The sequence below is a fragment of the Mastacembelus armatus genome, chromosome 20 (genome assembly GCF_900324485.2).
Source record: "Mastacembelus armatus chromosome 20, fMasArm1.2, whole genome shotgun sequence".
NCBI lineage: Eukaryota > Metazoa > Chordata > Actinopteri > Synbranchiformes > Mastacembelidae > Mastacembelus > Mastacembelus armatus.
In genome coordinates this window covers 7,027,279-7,044,075 of record NC_046652.1, presented here as the reverse complement: position 1 = coordinate 7,044,075, position 16,797 = coordinate 7,027,279, and the positions used below count along the sequence as shown (strand labels likewise).

The 16,797-nt window shown below is 39.9% G+C and overlaps 1 protein-coding gene across 5 annotated transcripts in view; it reads right to left on the bottom strand.

The window, feature by feature from the left end:
* The window catches only part of ncoa2 (nuclear receptor coactivator 2), a 52,049-nt gene extending 35,883 nt beyond the window's left edge, over positions 1-16,166 (bottom strand). For all 5 annotated transcript variants that reach the window (XM_026292082.1, XM_026292085.1, XM_026292084.1 and 2 more), the window contains exon 1: positions 16,027-16,166. The gene's annotated coding sequence lies outside the window, so the exon portion shown is untranslated. The remainder of the gene's footprint in view (positions 1-16,026) is intronic.
* Between the last annotated feature and the right edge of the window lie 631 nt (positions 16,167-16,797).

Below are 16,797 nucleotides of genomic sequence, written 5' to 3'. Positions count from 1 at the left end.
CAGAGTGACCTAGTTTAAGTTAATGGTAGGGTCTGTGTCCAAATGGATGAAGTCAAAGGGGATAGTGTGAGGGTGAAAAATCAGCACCTTTCCTTTGACAAGTGACTAAAGTTCTATTGCTGGTTTGTGAACTGCTTGGAGAAATAGTGACACACAAAAGTCACTGTGCTGGTGTCCTTGCATTATGTACTTGTGAACATCACTAGGGTGTCGATATGATGTAGCACTGTGCTGTCTACTGAAAATCATAAGTCTCTAAATTGCTATATGTGCTTTTCTTAATTAATTAATAAACAGAAACTGAACATTCAACTCTCACAGCTAAGTGGCACTCTTTGCTCCTATTGGCTGCGTCTGAGCTTTCCAGCCTAGGTTACCATGGGGATTCTAAGCCTCATTGGTTGGTGCCTGCTGCTGGGCCAGATATGATTGGTTGCCTTCGTCTCCTTGACATGGCAGTAATGGTGGGTCGTTGTGTGTTGAGACAAATAATAGAGACTGGAAGTACCAAGCACGTCTCAATGACACCAACACAGACAGCCAGACAGCCTGACCAGCAGGCTGGCAGGCCCTTTTTGTTTCTGTGGTTCCGATCTTCACATGGCTAGACTAGTGATGGATTTCTAATCCCAGAGAATGCCCAGGGTCCCTAGGCAGCTATAAACAGCTAGACACTGGTGTTAACACTTACTATACAGAGCCGTGTTACAGAGGTAATTATCAAACTCGGTTACTATTGGAAAACTTTTCAAAAACACCTCAAACCTTTTTGCCAAGGCACTCGCACTCCACAGCAAGTCTGTAGGCAAGCAAATGATAATGTGTTGCTTCAGTATTTTTCTTTCCACATACATACACTTTATTAAGTTGTTTTTCCTCTATATAAAAATATGGATGTTATAATAGGATATTCCTGGAAGCCAAGTCTTTGCAAGAATTTTAAAAACATGATGCTCCATGTTTTTCGACAGTACCATAGGTACTGAAGGTGCCACAGATGTTGTAGGTACTGAAAATGTGATTCTTCTGGGACTGATCAGGACAACATAATAGCCCTAATCCAGAGACTATTATGACACTAAACTCAAACACAGTCATCGGCGAAGCCGAGGCAGTGATGTTCAGAATTATCATAATGGAGTTGAGGACACACACAAATCATGTTAATGATTGAATGCAGGTACAGCTCTAAGATTAGTCCACGGTGATGCTTACCAATGTACCTTGAGTATGACAAACGCATTTAAATTACTCACTCACGTCACTGAACAAATGAAAAGGAAAAGTACTATAATCCCAACTCCATCATAACCTAGATAAGATGAGTAATTTAGCCTATTAACGTTCTTAAAATGAATTTGGAAAAACAAGCAGCTCTATACGAAAGAACAATACAGTATGCTTAGGCTCAAGGTACTTTACATATAAACCCAGAAAAACCCTCATGAGCAACATGAGACAATGTGTGTGTGTGTGCATGGTATGCAGAGCATTGTGTGAGTAACCTCATTATTTGTTAGTCTGATTGGCATATTCTTGAGGGCCAAATTTACACTTATCAACCTGTCAGTTCATTTAGTTGATTAGTACTGTAAGGTAAGACTTATGGCCCATCACTTACTGCAGGCTACCTTATGTAAGACATAAAATCATTGCAAGCTGAGCTATGTGGTAATGCAGGGCTCTATGCTGACAGCTATTTTTGTGCCCCTTAATAAAGAAATATATAGAGACATTAAAATTTAGACGCACAGTACGGTTTAAGATTTTTTTTACTTGATTTTTTTAATGATGTATATGTTCCATCTATGTTATTAACTCACAAGTTTAAATGAAGGGTTATATTAGTAAACCACCAACCAACAGCCACAACAGGGCCTAATCCAGCTGAGCTGAGCTATTGTAGGGGACACAGGACATGACTGTGTACTGATAGCATAACATGAGGTGATTTCAAACTGGGGGAACCTTTTCATATTTCTTAGACACTTTGGAGGAAGTTCCCCCTTTTGTGTGTTTGACCACAGGAACTGAGAACTATAATCATTAGAACGCTGTTTTGGGGGGATAGTTTTAGCTCCTCCTTGGTACTTCTCACTACATAAGGGACCACAAATGACGTACATTGACATTGATCCATCAAACACTAACTTAAGCCAATGCAGCACCAGCAACTGGCTCAAAAATACTTTTATCTAAAAAGTGAGGACCTTGCAGAGGGAACCACTGGCCTAAGCAATACAAAATTTAGACAATATTTGAATCTGTTTATTAGAACATATAAGATGTTAAGATTGGTATGCATAATATGCTGAGATATATGTCAAACATGAAATGATATTTCATGTATATAAATAATACAGTAATGAAGTAACACATTTGACCAAACAAACAAACAGATTAACACACAAAGTTTGAAAAATCAATTGACTTTGACAGCATTAGGTGCATTTGAAGAAGGTGACCACAGGTGTGTGTCATTACTTATATCTTAGGTGTCACAAGAGCAGACTCTCCAGGACAGAGCTGGAGCCAACCAGTCTGGCGAGGGAGGAATGCAGAGACAACAAGCGCCTGGTGCTGTCACCAACGGTGTTGGAAATGATATACTGTATCAAAACGCAATTAAAGCCTTAAGGTCCATCTCAATTCAAAAAGGTGTTTTTTTCTTATTTTAATACATATTTAAACTTCATTATATTGAGCGGAATATGTGCATAGTTTATCACCAACAGCGGCTTTTAAATTCCTCTGCTGATGGGGACCGATGTCTGTCTGCTTCCATGAAATCTGAGGTAAAAACATACACCAGCAAACAAAATTTATGACGCCATAAACTTAAAAGCCAACCATGGTTTAATATCTGCAGATTTCAGCAATGTGGTGCAAAACCTGAAACCTCTGGCCTCAGAGGAGCCAGAACAAACCTTCCAGTGACCAGGAGTCTTATTTGCTGAAAGGAGATATACTGAGTGTGTTCCATATTTGGATGTGAACCGAACCCTGGAGCTTCTTTTCCCAATTTGTTTACTACTGAATGTTAGTTCACCTGAGACATGGATCACTGTAGTATTTCATTCGGCTCAATGGTAATAGCCTAAGTTAGTGTTGTTATATTATGTTTTGGAACAACTGAGAGAATAAATACTGACTATATTCAGACTATATAAAGCTTGTGACTCTATATAAAGATAGATGACACACAACTTCCTGCCGCTATGCAAAAGTGAAGCCAAAATATTGTGACTATGCAAGCTGCCATCTTGCTTATGGGTTGCATTTTGCAACCAGATTCTACACAGTAGTGACCAGTACTCAAAACACTCTGGAAACCTCTGTGGTGGGAATAAAACCATTTCAAAGGCCTTAAGTATTTCAAGGAACATAGCTGCCTCAATAATCCTGAAATGGTGATATACACTCCCTGAATACTTCATCAGGCACAGCTGTGGAATCTAACGGAAACAAGCCCAACAGCACTGAAACATATTCTAAATAGTGACCAAACTTTGTTAAAACTTTCTGGGAGCTGTCAATTCAGCTATATGTCAGTTATGAGGATGTAAGTGGTTTCGTACTAGCCTATATTATATTGAACTGTATATAAAAAGCAGTGACCATTTAACAGCCATGTTTAACTCGTTCTACAAAATCTTTCTACAAAATTAAGCTTCCTTAACCACACAAACCGAGCTGGTTGCATGCACATCATTAACGGGGGTGCCTTCAAAAACACTGAATCATCCATTCCAGTCATAGCATAATGGAGGAAGAAAACAGATGCAGAAAAAAAATCTGCCAGGAGGAGAGGCCATGTGCCAGTGCGCTATTCCTGTAATCATGTGGGTTAGCAGGGCTTTGATTATAAAGACACACCCAGGGCTTCTGGAGCTCAGAGACTGCTGAGTATGACTGTGCATTAAACTGCATCCAAAGCTATTGTGGAAGAGTTTGAAGTCTCCTGCGCTACAACAGTGAGGGCCCTCCCAGAAAGTGCAAAACCACTGTGGGGCACTAAACAATGGCTTGCTGGTGTGTAAAATGTCCTCACATCGCTTCTTAGCAGAACAACTGAAGAGTGAAGAATTGGAGAAGAAGTAAGAGCACACTAAAAATGGCTGCTTCTGTAGGGCTGCAAGGATTGTAATTTATTCCGTCCAAACTAAAGAGGAAATCATGGCAGGGGAGGGGCCCAGAGGAATTACATCTTCTCAATTTACTTCTGAATATCTGCAAGGGTAAGAAAAAGTACTGAGAGAGCCAAAAGACTCAGAAACATGTTTGAACCATGTCAGATAGTACTAGGAGAGAGTCACATTTAAAAACAATATCAATTTCAAGAGCACAGCTTGGGTGGGGGTCAGCAGTGAATTCTGGCTTCACTGACATCTGCTATTACCTTGAAACAGATGTTGTGATATTAGGTTTGGGTCAAAGCAGAGGGATAGGGAAAAGGATGGAAGAATGTAGTGACAGATCGAAAGAGATTAAGAGTAATATGAAGGTGAAACCTTCTTAGGTGAATCTTAAGTGAATTTAACAAGTCTTGAGCAATGACTGTCACTCCAAACAGAGAAATCGGTGTCACAGAGTGGGTTTAGGAGAAAATGACAAATTAAAGAGTAGAGACAAAAAAGCAAGATGGGGAAACAAAGGAACAAAAATAGGTCACAGGCTTTGTTCAGGTGACCCTGGGTGTCACTGTCACTTCAATATGGCACTGCCTAAGCACAGAACAGCATTTTAATTGTATACGTAATTTTTTGTGCTTTCTTTTCTCGCTCTCTTTCTCTCTCACCCATTTGTTTCGCACAGTCTAGTTTTGGATAGATGAATGACATTTAAAACTCCTTTATCCAGGTTACACTTTACACAAATGACATGACATGACAAAGTCCCATAAACAGACTATGGCTGTTCAGCACACAGGGAGGTATGCACCGTGTCTGCTACCTAGTCCCACTCAAGAGCTTGTAGAATCACCGCAAGGTAATGGCTCTAAAGTGCCGGAGTGCAACCAAGAGCCAGCCCCACCATTTACTGAAAGCTGATCACACTCATAAATCTTTAACACAGGCAGTCACTTTAGGATGTCACAGGATTGGAAAGAGAGGGCTTTGTGTATAACAAGCACAGGCAGCATTATGACTGTCAGGGAGAAACAGAGGAGAAAAGAGCTGGAATCAAGAGGGAGACGTGAAACAAAGGATCAGAAGATGGCGTAAATGGATTAACTGGTATAAATAATCACCCCTCCACAAAAATGTAGTCAACAATTCATGTGTGGCTGAGAGCACTGCCAGAAGGGAGACTTGGATGTCATTGTGAAAATTATATTGACCTTAGGCGTTTCAGCAGCAAGAAGTGCTAAGACTCTTAAATGGTCTCTACTTCCTGACTACTCCAAAAATGGGCTGTATTGTGTAAACTGACATCTGCTGCTTGTGATCACCTTGCACCTAAATGTTAGCAAACATCTGATTGGTTTTATATTAAGTACAACACAAAGGAATGCAACAGCTGGAGGAACACAATGCTATGTCTTTCTACCATGTGACAAACATTTACTGCGCTTATTAGATTAGATACTGGCAACACAGCATCTGAATGTGTTTGTATTTGTTTTAAATGTGTTGTAAACAGTGGTACCCTGACAGAAGTTGTCTGCACGGATGTTGACACAAGGCTTGTACAATATTTCTCCAACCCAAGCTCATTTAGTGAGTTACTACATCCAGGTTTAAGAGTTTTACTATCCTACTGTCTACTATGTGTGTGTGGGTATGGCCCTGTTGTTTATAGTAATCCATTTGGCAATCACTCAGTAGTCTATTTAAACACAGAACTATTTGTAAATCACTGTGCAACTGTGGATTTTAAATTTTATTTAAATGTGTATTTTGACATTCTCCTCTCAGCAGATAATACAAAACACTACAGGACATTAGTAAAAAATTAAGCAAAACAAATGTAGAAATTATCTAAGTAACAGCTTAGCAAGCACAGGAAGCACAAATCCAATTCTTTAGCAGGCACAAGCCAATAAAACTAAAACTGTAGATGAGGATGCAATTTAACAGACACACTAAAGGCAAAGTTAAATGTAGAAAAAAAGATTTTTTGGTTGAAATGTTTCCGTCATCTGTGCAACCGGTCATGGTGTGTTCAACAGGAGTATCTATTTACCACATTGCACAATAAAGCTGAGTAAAAGAAGAGTCAGGTGGAGCTAAGCTTCTCAACTTGGCTTCAGTCCAGAGTATCCCACAGCTCACTGCTGCAAGATGTTAATGCTAGGAAACTTTTAACCATCATACACTTCTCTGCTGAAAACCGGGATATACAGTGTGAACCATTAAAAAGATAGGATCTGCTTTCCCACATATTATAATATTTAATGTGAAAAATAAACTACATAAATATTACTTAAATGACTGTTTCAGCTCTATTTAAGATCATTTCAATGTTATTGACTTGTATAGGTCTTTTTCAACAATACTGTGTAACAATGCTTCCAAAGGGCCACCATAAAAATTACTACTACTGCACTCATCACACCAAAAACCAAGAGGAAACCTTTAAAGAACCAGTCAGTGAGGGATCCAGTTACAAGGATACTTAGGTATACTGAGCTTTCCTGAACACAAATGTTCTGACTGCTCTAGTGAGTGTGTGTTCAGTTAACAGAATATAAAGCCCAAGTACATGCACCAAAAGCTCATACCCTCTTTGAAAAAGCTAATTTCAGTGATATTCCTTGCAGGTCTTTGGTTGTATACTTCTAATTCACAACAAGTCAGATACTGTTCATTAACTTAACATTGAGCCATAAGTGTCTACAGGGGTTTTTCCATCATGGAGACCTCAACGCCGCCTACGTACTGCAACACAGCTGCCCTTTGCAATGACAGCAACAATTAATTATTGGCCATCCAAAAAGAAGCTCTCAATGAAGGGTTTATGTGGAAGAGCTCAACTTTTACTACATGTAGACTGATCCTTTAGCCTGCCCCTCTTGGACCGGGTGATTTTCTCTCAAATACCTGCCAAGTGAGACAGCTGAGGAATGCACTCGCATGATGTCATGTGCTGACATAACTGAAGAGTATGATTTCTCTTATGAACCCTGCACAAGATAAGCCATAAGGAAGCCATACGCATATTCATTCAACCTGAGTGAAATCTGTGATGACTCAGGGTTTCAAAAAGAAGGTCACAAAAAGGTCAGCTTAAACATGACATCTTGACAAAATCAAGTGTCAAAATCAAAATAAAGTAAAAGCATAAAAAAGCTTGATATTCTTGAGGGTTACAGTCAATGTGACCTCGTTCTGTGTAATTTCATAACTCTATTTCTCATCCTCACTATCCTCTTTTCCTTTTCCCTTTGCTGCATGACTCTTAGTTCTCATCCTTTGGAGAGATATCCTCTGAGGTTTAATGCTGTCACACTGCCAGTCTAAGTCCAGCTCTTGATCTGTGGACCAAGTGACAGAATAAGAGCATAGCGTGAAAACACTCTATTGAACTAGTTTAACAGTAATCATTTTTAATGGCACAACTGGATCATGATTTTGATTTTAGAGTCAGATGTTTAGAATATCCACTGAACAGTAGGGATTTCCTCTTAGGAAATTAATCAGCACCTACAGTGAGAAGAAATTAATCTGACACAGTAAAATACAAAATTACTGTTTTCCAAGAAATATTGTAAATTTAGTCTTAGAAATAATTTTACTGACTGCTTGAATCCCAGTATGGTCACACTGGAGTTTAATGCATCATATGATCATGTTTGGAGGCTACATTCCACTTTTCCCTCTCTCTTCCAGCCACATGATTGATTCAGCGTGCACTGTTTTCATTACCATGTTCGGCTGTTCGTGTCACCGTACCTATTTAGGTTTAAAGATCTCTGCTCTAAAGTGTGTTTTCAAATTAAGCTAGTGTCAGGTCTATTGTACCATCAGTGCAGCATCATGGCTCCTTTTCTGCTGTGTAATCAATTGCCTCTCCAAAAGAGTGCCTCTGTTTTGTACTCCAATGCCAGATTAGATAAGAGGCAGTTTTGTGTTGATGGCCCACATCTCCAGGTGCCAAAACCTCAAATCTCTGAAGTATGAAAGGAAGTACTTTAACATGCAAACAAACACAGGCACAAGGAACAGACACATAATTTGGCAGTTCTGTTCGAGGGGTTGGGTGGTGGGTTAAAACATTTCTCACGGAGTACTGAATCATGGTCATTTCATTTTGTTGATTAAAGTTTATGTCAAAGTGAAAACGGATCTCTACAAAATAATCTAAATAAACCTATAATTTAAGAAAAGTTTAATAAAAGCGATTCCATTGCATTTAGTGATTCACGTAAATCATCGTTGCAGCATATTTGTTTTGGAACTCATCTGTTTGCAGAGTTCAAGTGATTGCAATATAAAGATATTTGTAGCTGCAAGGTCAGATTTCTGGTGAATCAGTGTCCTGGCCACAAACTAACTATACCATAAAGACAAAAGTACATTCCAAGCAACACTGTGAAAGTTTGTTGAAAAGCATAAGTTAGGGGAAGGATACAGGAAAAATCTACAAATCACTGAATATCCTTTGGACACAGTTTTACAAAAAAGGCAAAAGGCAAACCATTATTGGGACGACCATTATTGTCGTCTAGTTTGCCAGACGACACGTGACATTTTGAGTCAACTGGAAGAAAATTTTATGGTCAGATAAGACTAAACTTGAGCTTTCAGCACATTGTCACAAATATACCATCCTCACTTTGAAGCAGCATCTTATGGAGATGCTTCACAGCACCAGGGCCCAAAAGGCATGTGAAGGTAGAAAATAAAAGAAAAAACTATGGAATGGAATAACAAAATCCTGGGGGAATAGCTGATGCAGTCTGCAGGACAACAGAGACCTGAGAGAAGATTCTTTTTTTTCCAGCAAGGCAATGACCCCCAAGCTTACAGCCCAAAATACACACAAATAGTTTAAAAACAACGTTATATGCTAGCATGTCAGAGACAGAGCCCAGACCTCAGTCCAAAATGCAACTTGTGGCTGGACATGTAAATGAGAAAGAATAGGGGGTAGGGGTCCAAGAATAACTTAAAAGGAAAAAACTTATTATAGGCAGTTGTACTGCTAATATAGTGGAGAAAAACTATGCCCCTGCATACATACACATTAAAAGGAACATGACCTATTTTATCTAATTACTAGAAGCTGGAATAACAAACTCCATTGATATTAACTGAAATCAAACCATAATTAACAATTGAATGTTTTTAGTTTACCTCCAACAGCTTCTGCAGCTACAGCAAGATTACAAAGCAGTGTCAACGTATGATGAAATATATATAATACATTCAAACACGTTTTTCTGTGTGAGAGCTGTGAGTTTGGATACAAACTCAGCTGCTGTCATAAGCCTGCATTTTGGTTCATTTCATCAGCCGGTAGAGTAGTGACGGCAAAAATATAAAGACTTCTTATGTCTGCAGCAACAGATTGGTTCTCCTGAACAGAGATTTCTAACTCGTCACTCCCCCAAGTGTGTATACAAACATGCTAAATAGTGCTACAGTGCCTAACAGAAGAATAATTTTAAGTCACTCCCTACATGAATTTAATGTATACATAAATCCATAAGTAAATTTCAAGTTTCAGCTAGAGACACCAGACAAAGACCCGACACCTGTCTGTTATCTCAGACCTGACACTGAGATAACAAAGCAAAGAAAAGAGCTGGAGTCACATGTGGTTGAAGGACCTAGAGGACACACACACACACACACACACACACACACACATACACACACACACTGCTTAAATTCTTGGTGTCAAAATTCGATTCATAATTGATTCTCAATTGACAATGATTCAATAAAAAAAAAAGAAATGCACTATAAACTTTTTTACACCGCAGGAAGTTAATGAGCCATAGCCATGAGTTTCCCATACCAGTAACATGATGAAACTTGAAGGGCTTTGCTTTTCCTCTGTATTATTCTCTGTCAGTCACTGTTTATGCAAGCTCCCCTTTCTATCATCTAGCAGAGCATGTTGGGTTAATGACACCCAGCAACAACAACTGTTCAACAAGCAGAACAGATTGCAGAAATGTGACATCTTAGCCGATTTGCCCTTGATCAATTTGCCAAAGTCCCTATTTTATCTCACAAACATTATAAATGTATGTTCCCGCACTGTTTAATACCTGAGATGTGACAGTGGTGATGGTTAACCAATCAACCCCCCTTCAAGTTCCTGACACTTGATTTTAAACCACCTCCTATGCCCACGTCCAGAGCACTTAATGTGAAATTATCACAAATGTTGGTGTGCTGCTGTATTTTCCTAGTTTGTATTAGCAGTTTGCATTTTATCTTAACTGATTAAACTTTTACTTATCAAGAGCTACAGCTAGTGACTTTGAAACTAACTAAAATAATTACTTCATGTTCATTCATCTTTTTTTTTGTTTTTATTTATTACAAAATGTAATAAATGTATCATATTGTTGTCAAATATTGCTTTTGATTTTAAAGTGGTTTTGTTCTCACCATGAAAAATACAACTTTAATGGATACTTCTCAACAAAGTTATCAGTGTTTTAGCTTATTTTAACAGCTGTACAAGCATTTAAAGGTCTGTAGAAACAAGTTGTTTTCTTTATCCCATGAGAGCTGACTGGTGTTAAGTACTGAATTTGCTTATGCCAGAGTTTGGTGCTCTGGCTGATGCTAATTGGTGATAGACGTATTCACAAAATCCTCTGCACTCATCTTTCAGCCCTTTTATTAGACATTAAAATGTACTCAAATTATTTTCTTTTCTGAGAACTGCACTGTATAAAAAGTATGTGGTATGCTCTATTATATGTTGCTGTACAATTAGTATTTTTTTTAATACTAAAATGGAAGGAAGTTTTATGATAATTTTTATGATAAGTTTAATAAAAAATAACCTGGCTGTATGACCAGCAGAAGGTTAATGAAGACCTGAAAATACCATCTCTGATGAGGGTGGAGTGGGGGGAAGATTAAGTGAACTGGTATCTTCCAGTTTCTGATTGACTGAACACATCTGATCCAGGCAATCAGCAGTGGGTAAGCAGGGACAGTTGGAAAACAAGCAGGCCTGTGGCCCTTGAAGAACATGGGTTGGGCACCCCTGCTTTAGAAGGTTATAAAGGGACTGGAATCAATCCTAGTTGATACTAAGCGAGAGGCATTCACATGAAAAGATCAGTAGTCTATGACCGTGCTGACACATAGAAACAGACATGCATACACACTTCGATTCACAATTTTTGACTAATTCAAATCATCAATTGACCTAGCCTCTTTGTCTTTGCACTGTGGGATACTATGTAGAGGGAAACCACACAGGCACAAGGAAAAGATACAAACATACCAGCTATCTTTAAGTTTCAAATCTTTTTACCTTCTTACTGCGAGGCAATATGCACACCATATTCACCTATTCACATTGTTCGCTTCAGTCACCATTTTTTGTTCATTGTGGGAGTTAATGAGCCATGATATGAGGCTCATAAACATGTGCAACATTTTATGTTCTGCGATTAGTAAAAGGAAATCAAATACTTCAGCTGCCATGTTTGTTCTTAATTTAGTCATAATGTTAAATTACTGTACACCTAACAGTACAATATGGAAGGAAAACACAGGTCAGCAGAGGAGATTCCCTACCCTGCTGAAAACAGTAAAGCCAAAGCAAGCAAAACCATATTAGAGATCACTGAAGGAACAGTGCTGAGTCAGCAGAGAGCAAAGCAGGGGGGAGGCAGATTTTTACCTTCACAATGTGTACAGAAATAAAAAGCCTGAAACTAAATCCCCACATTCCTCTGGCTTTATGACAAGAGAGTGTGAAATGCTGCTGCTCTGCACATGTCATTCCATACTACGTTAGACCGTCCCGGTGGTGAATGAGTGCTGTTTACCTCCAATCCAGAACAAGTTTTCAGTATTTCCCGAGTATACATTCAAGGTATCTACACCACTGGACTTTCACAGGGTTCATCAATATTCATGATGATACGTAAGCACCACAACTTACACTTTCTACACTGGATCACTCACATTCAGGGCAGAAATGGAGGCACAATACCATCTCTTATGAAATCCTGTTTAGGCAGCCCTGACACTTGTTAATGTGCTAATACTTGGCTTGGTCTGTGATCACTTGTTTTTGACACACTGCACTGCCACTTCAGAAAGATTTTTTTTTCCTCCAAATTCTTAATTTATATGTGTTTATTTAAATGATAAATCAGCATTGTGATTTACGTCTACTAGAAGGACAAAATATATAACATATGAAACAGCATCAAATTCACATCACTGGTATTTGACATTTATGACGTTACCACACTGGCTTTTATATTGTACCACCGGTTAAGAGACAACCCTGCCAGGGACCACACTGTATTCCCCTGCTGGTTGTGTTGGGCTGTGCTCTGGGTCAAACTCCTGTTTCTGTGTTGAGGCATTTCATTTCTCTAGGTCTTCCAAGACCTTTAAGTGTCAAGGGTTTTCTGTAAATTAGCAAATGCATGACCAGCAGAGAGTCTTCTCTGCCTCCCTTGGTGCCAAGGTTTCCACCCTGGCCACTAGGAAAGGATCCAACCACATGCTAGTACTTTGTCTAACATTCAAGCCACAAACATATTGAAGAGAGGCAGGAGAGAGGAGAATTCACTCATTCACAGAAATGTTGCATTTAAATATTTTATAATAATTATCTTTAGTTATTACACTAGTGATGATTAGAAAAAGCAAAGGAAGCCCAATTCTTCTAAATGAAAATTAGTTACTTACAACTTCAATTGTAAGTCAAACTCGCTGAAGGCACCTTCCTAGTAATGTGCAATAGAAACCACAATATCATTTAGCTTGAGAGATCAATATGCACTTTTCTTTGGATGACCTATATAAATGGAGGAGTGTGAATGAATTACCTATGAAACTGCTGAAGTCTCACACAAGCCTGTGATGTTTTTGTTTTTTTAATATACATTCAAATGATTAACCATGTCCTTCTAGCATCAACTGCACAAGCAGTTACTCTAAGTGGATAATCATCATGTAAAAGACAAGGAAACTTTAATGGTGCCTTGGTTTACTAATGTGGAGCCTAAATATTATTGAACATTATTTTTTATTTTTTGAACATTATTTCTATCATCGCCATTGATGGCCAGACACTGGACATGCAAGCTAAAGGTATAACTAACTTCTCAAATATGGGCTAAGTCAAATGGCTCAATATTATAAAAGTTGTAGGGCTTCAATATTATAATCAATCAACTAATGTCATGGGAATCACTTCTGTCTTTGAACGTCAACCTTTTAATGACAAAACTGTACTTGGATCATTTCTGTATAAGACCCTATACAAGCTGCACAGATAGATGAGGTGGCTAATTTGAGGTCTTCTAAACACAATGACAACATGCCTTCAAGCTGAGAGGGACTAAATACTCTGCATCTCCTCTTCCACGTCAAAGCTCTCTCCTCTTTCATTTACCCATCTATGCCTCGCCTTTACTGTCTCTCACCTGCCATTTCCCCTTCCTCTCTCCCTCTGCGGTTAGATCCTGGCCATTACCCCACAGCTCATGCCCCAAGCCCACCGTGGACCTGTCACACTGCTGTTACCATGACAACACATACACACAAACAGACGGATGACATGCCCGGTGACACAAAGCAAAGCGATGCCAGGGGGAGGTGTGCATCATGTCAAGACTACTCTATGATCATGTCATGCATCATGTCAAGACTACCACATGTGTCTGACAGATAAAACCAGAGTGAATGATCTGCTACATCTAACCTTGAGCAGAAGCCACATGGGTTTGCTGTGTTTTTCTGTCTTATTGCAGAAACTGAGCAATAATTCCCTGCTGATTTGAGCAACAGCAATAATGCCTTGCAACATTCTTATGAAAGTCCAGATTCCTGCCAGCTTCTCATTGCTGGAAGCTGCTGCTCTTAAAAGAGGAAAACGAGCCCCATACATTATGTGAGTAGGTCATGTGAGTTAGGAAATCACCTCCATATTGTGTGTTGCGTATTACATTCACTTACGATAAACAAACTCCTCATTCCAGTTGAATTTGCTGACCACAAGAAGACATACAACCTCAGCCATTGCTTACTATCCCCAATATATGGTTCAAGGTCAAGACAATTATATAATGATATATGGTTTCCCTCTCCACAGGCTCAAGCCATTTTAAGAGTAGTTGTAATATTGGAGCAAAATGTTTGCCTATTTTATTTGTTCCCTGTGAAAAACAATTACGTCCATTATTCATTTGTCAAATTTTCTAGATTACTCTGTCAGTTCCTAAAATGTTCCTCCTATCCTCCCCCATAGCAAGACTTTCTCCTTCCTAGAGTCCAAAGTGTTGTCTCATAATGTTTGCATGAATCAAAGTAAAACCATCATAGAGAATTTCACATTGCAGGGGAGGTACATTGCATGTGAATGACACTGCACTCACTGCAACTCGGAAAATGCTGTCACAGCTGTTATATGTTTCTGAATGTCCTCATCTTAACTCCCACTGTGGAACTGTTACTTCTGGATTTGTCCTATTGTCCAAGGACAAATAGTTTGATCTGCTTTTTTTACACAAAAAGAAATAGGTGATAAGAGTGTGAGTTCTGCTTAACTGCAAATTAAAAACTCAGTAAGTCCAGGAACTCGATGTGGAAGCTCTGGCCTTATGCAGTGTGTGATAAATCAAACATTTTTGCATATGACTATCAGTAGATAAAGACTGATATCCATCATCCATCAAAAGCCTTGAAGTTGCAGCAAACCACAGCTGGACAGCTAAATCTCATATCACCAGTGGTGTGCACCATCAGGTGGGCAGGGTAAAGCAACAGAAAACGCTCAACTGGTTCCACAGGACGTAGTCCCTCAGCATTACTGGAGGGGGATGTTGGCAGTCGCTGAAATGGCACAAGCTGTCTGCCTGTGTAATCCAGACTTGGTGAAGCAGGAGAGCTTACAGTAAAAGTGCACTACACTCTCAACGCAGGCATCACAACACAACACACAAGTCGAAGCTCTGAGCAGCATGTCTTCATGCAGCATTAGTGCCTTATGTTTTCAAAGTGCATCTATTAAAAATTCACCCTCTTATTTGCATCTCCACAGTCAAGCCTACATCAGTATGTAGTAATTATGCTGCCACCTGAAAACATTTAACATCAAGTTTCCTGCTGTTTTGGACTAAAAGCACCTGTATTAATATTATTATTATTATTATTAATTCAATTGTTTGAAGTTATTGGTTTTATTACCATAAACCCAGCTATAATGACATCATAGCTGGGTACCTAATTAGCCTATTCAGTAAAGCACCTTGATAATGTATAACACAGGAGAAAGAGTTGAGGGGGGGGGGGGCACCCTGAACAAATGCAGACATGCCAAATTGTCCAACGGAGCAAACCACGCAAAGGCATCATTAATAGCACAATAACCACGTTACCAGCCCGATTAAACACATGTTTAAAACTGTCCTCGTATTGACAGCAACGTTGAACCTACAACACCAGTCCACAGCTGAACATTTAGCATGCTAACTAGGTCCCAGCTATTCTGACGAACTTAGCCCGGTGTTGTAAGCACGGTCACTTGTTCACTCCGCAGCAGAGGCAGGGACATATTGAAGCGTTGTGCATGCTACATGTCCGCCCTGCATAAAGCCTGCACATGGCCATGGCGCTGCCGAATTAAAAACAGCACACAGACACTGCAGAAAAAGTCATTTGCAAGCTCCCCGTCCGAGCAGCCTCATTGATCTTGCAGCAGAAAGCAGCGGTGTCAGAGGCAGCGAGCTTAGCCAGGCTGCTAACGCTGGCTAAACCCAGAGCCTGTCCCAGACAGGCGCACAGACTGAAGACCTCGCACCGGAGCATGGCTTTCCCGGAGAAAACGTCTGTACCGAGAGCACCGAGCCGTGTGGCTACTCACGGTGTAATGCTGTCAGCTCTGTCCTCCCTGCTAGACCCCGTCTACCCGCAGCAGCTCTGACCTTCGTCGTAATGAAACAACATTTCTGCTGGCTAACCGTGCCGCCATGTTACTCCAGCTCCGCAAACCAACGCTGAGTGTTTATCTGGCTGGTAGCTGCTATCCTCCCCCCATAGCAGACCACATCACGGGTCTGGACTGGCTCCACCAGTCTCCGTTACCGCCAACCCTACGGCGATTTACCTGCGCGGATGGCACTAGTCCTGCAGTCTGGACGGGCTTTGTAGACTCAGCTGACACATGATGCTCACACATCTTTACACTTTACAGTGGGATGATGCTCACTTCAAAACACCACAGTAACACAACAGAAACCCTAAGATGTTAACAAAACATAAAAGCACACTAAACATGTCAGACCAAGTGGGTAAAGACTTATGTCACCTATAGGCTATAAAATATGGGCCCACACATAAAAAAGCTGATAAAAAGAAATACACCCCCTAAAATAGGTCATTGGCCTGTCCATCCATCCATCATCTATACCTGCTTATTCCTAACCACAGGGATCAGCTGGAGCCTATCCCAGCTCTCTTTGGGTGAAAGGCAGGGGTACACCCTGGACAGGTCACCAGTCCATCACAGGGCCACATAGAGACAAACAACCTCACACACTCACACTCACTCCTATGGGCAATTTAGAGTCACCAATCAACCTGACATACATGTTTTTGGACTGTGGGAGGAAACCAGAGTACCTGGAGAAAACCC